Source organism: Lontra canadensis, unplaced genomic scaffold (assembly GCF_010015895.1).
Source record: "Lontra canadensis isolate GAN:19392208 unplaced genomic scaffold, GSC_riverotter_1.0 scaffold5, whole genome shotgun sequence".
In the NCBI taxonomy this organism is placed as follows: domain Eukaryota; kingdom Metazoa; phylum Chordata; class Mammalia; order Carnivora; family Mustelidae; genus Lontra; species Lontra canadensis.
The window spans coordinates 10,947,766-10,954,356 of record NW_022630999.1 but is presented as its reverse complement, the minus strand read 5'-3'; the positions used below and the strand labels follow the sequence as shown (position 1 = coordinate 10,954,356).

Here is a 6,591-nt window from a genome sequence, read left to right as displayed (position 1 = left end):
TGAAAGAAAGGATTTGAAGTCCTGACTTACAGGACGGATTTCCCCTTACTCCTTCCATTGAATCTGAACAAGGAAGCAAGTAAAATACCAGTTGCTAATGGCAGCCATCCTGAAAGCCGGAGGAAAACCCACCTTAGGATCAGTTCCTTGATGACATCACTTAGCCTCTGCCCACAGCTTCCGGCAATTCCCATCTTGCATAATAAATTTCCTTCATATTTAAGCCAGTTTGAGTCCCAGAGTTTTGTTATTTACTATCAAAATACCATAAATCAAGCAGAAGCTGTGTGTCTGGTGTTTCTTTGTAACAAAGGTAACCTGGCTGAGACAAGGATACCCTCCCTGACAGTATCACAACAGACTATACCACTCAGGTCAAGAGCATACTTCGTTTAGGGTTACTTTCCCATATGCTGCCCACAGTGCTGCAATTATAAAATACTGTATCCATAAAAGAGTTATTTAGCCCCAAGAATTGATAAAAGGTGAAAGATGAACACAATCTGAAGAGAATCCAGAGCATTCTTAGACCCAAGACTTGGGAAATAATGCACTCACCTCTCACCGTTGATACAGAAACTGTTGATTCCCCAGTCACTACTATCAAAAAGTACTTTGTAAATCCTAATATTATGGGGCTCAAGGCTGGTTAGAGTTGTTTATTATGCCAATCCCAACAAATGTATAGCGCACGTTCATTTTCGTTTTTGCCAAAATACTTAACATGTCACGAAAATGTTCTCCAATACTCTGATACCTTAGAGAGGTTCTCACACTTGAATCCCCTCAGGATTCCCCTGGGAATCTCGTTAAAATTCAAGTTCCCAGGCATCACATCCAGCAAACAGGATTCAACTGTTCTGAAATGGAACTCAGAAATCTACATTTTGTCTAGACTTTAATAATTCTGATGAAACCAAGCCCTGAACACATTTGAAGACCCACTGCCTAAGACCAGATTCAAAAACTATATGAAGGAAATGCAGACAAATGGCAACACATGACAAGGTATCTTACAATGACAAGTCCTAGCCCAGATCCACAGGCTCTTTTTAAACATACACATTTTTAGTTCCTCTGCTAGTTATCTCCGTATCACTTAGATCTTATTTTATCACCTGCACATTGTTGACAGTGTATCTATAGAAACTCTATTATTTTTAGTTTTCAATTGGTTTGCACCTTGGTGCCTTGAAATAATAACCCTAGATCGTTTCTCAGTCCATCGATTTCTGTCAATAACTCAACGCCCCACTACCCTCCGCCGCTGAGCCAGGTATTACAAGAAACTAGTCCCTAGATGTTCAGCCGAAAGGTATCACCAGTGTTCTTTTACTTCTTTTACTTCTAAAATCACACGTTCTCCTGAGCCATGCTGACAGAGAGCAACTAACTGCCTTAATCAGTGAACTATTTCTGAAAGTAATAGAAGTACTTGCTTTAAAAACTTCATTTTCAATAATTTATCTCTATGTAATTACGTTTCCAATTTTTATATGCTTTATTGCAGCGCTCCGATTTTAAAAAGAAAATGAGCCCAGTTAACTAAAAATAAGTCAGTCATCTTTATCAAATTAGTATTTTTCTTTTCTCACTTGCATGACACATTAGGAAATGGCAATTAAAAGAGAAGCAAGCTAATTAGCTACCGTGGTGGCTTTCCTATAATCAAATGAGGCACGTAGACGCAGAAAAACTACATCTCACTCACACGTAGAAAAACCCCTGATTTACTCTGGAGTTTGGAAATTCATCAAAGCACAACACAAACCCAACGCGAAGTTCTCCTGCAGTATCAGTCATGACAATAATTACAACTTTAAAGTGCACGTTTTTCAACGTTGAAAACAAAAATGTCCACCAAAACATTTTCCACCATGTGCATTAGTGTCACTAGGTATCCAGGAGATAATCAGAATGGCAATGAAGGCTCTGGTGCTGGCAGCTTGGAGTCTGCCTGTTTGTAAATGTCATATCCACCCTGTGTGTAGTCCTCAAGCTTTCACTCCCTCTCTAAGGAAGTAAATCATTAATCATTAAGTAATTCTACACTTAAAAAATTATACTGCCCTAGAGTAATCTTGCAACTCTACGCACAGATTAGCAAATCCAGGCTTCCAAAAACATTTTAAAAAACCATTCTTCATGTTTATTTTAAAGCAGCACTGTCCAAAAATAATATATCACAAACCACATATGAAATTTTAAACTGTCACGTCAAAAAGATAAAAAGAAAGATGACATCAATTTTAGGGATGCCTGCGTGGCTCAGTCGGTTAAGTGTCTGCCTTTGTCTCAGGTCATGATCGCAGCCAGTGTCCTGTACTTTGGTCAGGAGAGCTTTTCAAAGATGGTAGAAAAATAAACAGTGTTTTCTGATTATGAGCTGAAAGAAGACAGTTCAAATCGCCTTTTCTTGGGGTGCGTGGGTGGCTCAGTTGTTAAGCGTCTGCCTTCAGCTCGGGTCATGATCCCAGGGTCCTGGGATCAGGTCCCTCATTGGGCTCTTTGCTCAGCGGGAGGCCTGCTTCTCCCTCTTCCATTCCCTGTGCTAGCATTCCCTTTCTTGCTGTCTATTTCTGTCAAATAAATAAAATCTTTTTTTTTCTTTAAAGATTTTATTTATTTGACAGACAGAGATCACAAGTAGGCAGAGAGGCAGGCAGAGAGAGAGTGAGGGAAGCAGGCTCCCCGCTGAGCAGAGAGCCCAATGCAGGGATCTATCCCAGGACCCTGAGATCTTGACCTGAGCCGAAAGCAGAGGCTTTAACCCACTGAGCCACCCAGGCGCCCAAATAAATAAAATCTTAAAACAACAACAACAACAACAACAAAAACTGGTCTTTTTTTCAACCCTTTGTAATCAAAATCTGCAGATGCCAAGGAGAATTACTGAGATATATAGATGTAAGAGCTAGCCGCAGGAGTCAATAAATAGCCCATCTCCCAGCTAGAATAAGGAAGACTTGGAGCCAGCCTCTTCAGCCTAAGGCAGATTTCACACTCTGTTTGTAGAATGCACCCATAAGACAACTTCCAGCTACAGCAAAGATTTAATGAGAGTAAAGAGGGTAAGTTAAATGTTAAATAAAGCTCAAAATCACAACAAAATCAATCATTTCGATAATCAATTAAATCTTAAATTTTGCCTTATGGAGTGGTACTGTCTCCTATAGATCATGTCTAAATATGGAAAATTAATGTTCAAAGTACGAATGTTATGGGGCTCCTGTCTGCCTCAGTTGGCAGAGCATGGGGCCCTTGATCTCGGGGTTGTTGAGTTCCAGCCCCATGTTGGGCGGAGTTTACTTAAAGAAAAAAAAAAAGAAAAAAAAAAAAAAAAAGCAGGGGCGCCTGGATGGCTCAGGGTCCTGGGATCCACCCCGCATCGGGCTCTCTGCTCAGGGGGGACCCTGCTTCCCCCTCTCTCTCTGCCTGCCTCTCTGCCTACTTGTGATCTCTCTGTCAAATAAATAAATAAATCTTTAAAAAAAAAAAAAGGGTGTAAAGAATGAATGTTCAGACTATTATAAAATGAGGGGCTTGGAGAAGCCTTAAGGATCTAACACAGAATCTTTTATACAAGAAAAGCAGAAGTTGCAAGCTACGGAAGCATCAATCCATGGACATCGACAAACTCACTGCAAATTTGTTATTTATTACTGAAAATGGATTGCAAGTGTATTTAAATTTACTCTGATCATGACTGCATTGCTATTTCTCACTGAGTACATCAGTAATAGGGGCTGAAAACCCTAAGTGTTTCTGTTTTTTTAATAAAACATTATTTTTAAATTTAAGTTCAACTAATTAACATATAATGCCTAAGTGTTTTTACAATACCAACTTTTGGGTATATATTATCTTAGCAAACACTGTACTGTGCCTGGAGAAACCCACACAACCATCGGGCTGAGTTCCTAAAAGATAACACAGCCACTGCTGGAGAATATCCTTCAAATCTGACCCTTTTTATCCAACTGCCAGTGGATATTCTACTTTCCTTCCTCTACTGCATTACTCCCACTTTACTCAAAAACCAAATTAATTCAAATGGCTTGATCTAGGTTTGTTTTTTTTTCCCTCAAATTTCAGTATTTTAATAGTTCCGAGTAAGATGTGTAGAAAAAAGTAAGAAACAACAAAAGTAATTGGAAAAAACAAAAAACAAAAACTAAAGAGCATGCCTGCAAGCAGAATGAAGACAATGCTACCAACAAGGTCCTCCTGTCTAAATAGTCAGGTGATGTTGAAAAGCACGGAATTCCAAAGACGCTGTCCAAGGTAACAGTGTATTTGACTCAGATGGCCATCGACGAGGTGCTGTAAATGTAAGGCTTGGGCAGTTAATAGGCTTTGACCTTCAGAATAAAATCTGGGGAAGCAGATAATGAGTACAATATTACCTAGAAAGACATATCCTGAGCTGAAATGCAAAAGCAAATAAACTTTTCCTTATTTTAGGCTTCTACTAGTTTTTCCACACTAGTCTTCTGGCAGTGAAGTCTAAGCTCTCCACATAGCTTGCCACAGCCATAGTTTTACATTCACCAAGCCCATGACTATACACCAGCAGACAACGATTTTCATTTACTCTCATCATTTAATGGTTTCCAAGATGAAAGATTAAGAAATCTGGCCCATTCATTCAGACTTGCTATTTACAGTAAGCAAAAAGATCGTTTTCTGAAAATTAAAAGGGGGGAGAGAAGGGCTTGTCTTTTTTGTTTTCTCAGCCAAGCAAAATCATGTGAAAAAAGTTCCGAAATGAGTAAGAAAGTGTGTCTTGCACACCACGTGTGGCCCCTGAATGGACACTGACTGTAGGACATGGGATCAGTTCTTTCTCTCAGTCTCGGACAGTGCTCTAGCTCGGACGCTGAATCAAGGACATTTCTAGCTTCTCTCTAAGAACAAACTGGAATAGAAAAAGCAACAAAAGCCTTACCTTCTGAGCACTGCAAACTTTTTTTTTTTAAAGATTTTATTTATTTGAGGTGGGGTGTGGAGCACGCAGAGGGAGAGACAGAACCCCAGACCCTATGCTGAGTGCCAAGCGTAACAACGATTCCACAACCCTGAGATCATGACCCAAGCCAAAACCAAGAGTTGGAGGCTTAACCAACAGAGCCACCCAGGCACTGCAAACTTTCAAAGAGAAATGAGAGAAATGAAAAGTTGGATTAGCACTTGGAACAACGAGGCATCTAGGGGTTATCTAGGCCAACAGCATGAATATTATCTATCAAAAGCTCTTATTTTTTTTCTTTTTTTTTTTTAAATTCCAATATTAGTTTCAGTGTTGCCTTAGTTTCAGGTGTACAGTATAGTAATTCAGTCCATTGCTCAGGGCTCATCATCATAGATGTACTCTTAATCGCCTTCATGTTTCACCCATCCCCCCCACATCTCCCCTCTCCAAACACCTGTTTGTCTTCTGTATTTAATACCAAAGCATTTTAAAAAATTATTCTACTAAATTCATTTTCTTTTCACTAAAAGGTATGAAATTAAGATTTCCTTATATTACACTAATTGCACAAAAGTTTCCTAGTCTCTCATTTTCATTACATTTATGGCATAATTGAGGTGATAAGATAAAAGGAGAAAAATACTTCCTACGAAGTTTAAATAAACAATAACAAATTTCTTTCTTTCTCTCTTTCTTTCTTTCTTTCTTTCTTTCTTTCTTTCTTTTTAAGAGAGAGAACACGTGAGCAAGCAGGGGTGGGATAGAAGGACAGGGAGAAACAGAATCCCAAGCTCCATGCCCAGTGCAGAGCCTGATGCAGGGCCTGATCTCAGGACCTTAGATCATGACCTGAGCTGAAATCAAGAGCTACGCACTTCACCAACTGAGCCACCCAGAAGCCCCAACAATAACAGAATTGTTGAAAGAATTAAAGCTCAAAAACTGAAAATGTTCATTCAAAGTTTGTGAGATGTGTGTGTAACTGTCTGCAACATATAAATGCCCAATAAATGTTAGCCATTTTTAATGTCACTGTTCTCTTTTTTGATACTCTCTTGAATTATATTCCACTTTAAAAATCTAGGGTATTACTCAAGGCAATGCAGTTTCTCCTTCCTTTGAAATACTACTGTACATACACGTCATTATTATACAACACTCATCTTACTTACATCAAATTTCTTCATTAAACTAAGTTTTTATCAACTCTCCCCCAATACAGTTTTCTTGAAAACAGGGATCTCCATAACAATTATTATATCCTATTTTTCACAAGAGCACTAGAAATCTTTCATTGGCTCTTTTTTGCCTGATTGCATAATGAAATCTAGCACATTCAGTGTGCTAGCTGTTACATTCCAGCAGCCAGCAAAGTGTCTGCCACATAGTAGATGTTAATAAAAACTCACAGAATCAATAAAGTAGAGACGCAGTCCATTATTCTTTTCTAGTAAGCTCTCCCCAAATGACAGTATTTTTCCTTAAAAAGTAAACTAAAAACAAACTTCAATCCCTACATTAAGAATATTTTGAAAGTTCAGTCTTAGGGCAAAAAAATAAAATAAAATAAAATTTTTACTAAGAAAAATCTTAAGGCAAATAAATATAAACTAATTAGG

At 38.5% G+C, this 6,591-nt stretch overlaps 1 protein-coding gene across 4 annotated transcripts in view; it reads right to left on the bottom strand.

Annotated features, from left to right (window-relative positions):
- The window catches only part of PARP8 (poly(ADP-ribose) polymerase family member 8), a 168,405-nt gene that overhangs the window by 126,586 nt on the left and 35,228 nt on the right, over nucleotides 1-6,591 (bottom strand). The gene's annotated exons all lie outside the window — the stretch shown is intronic.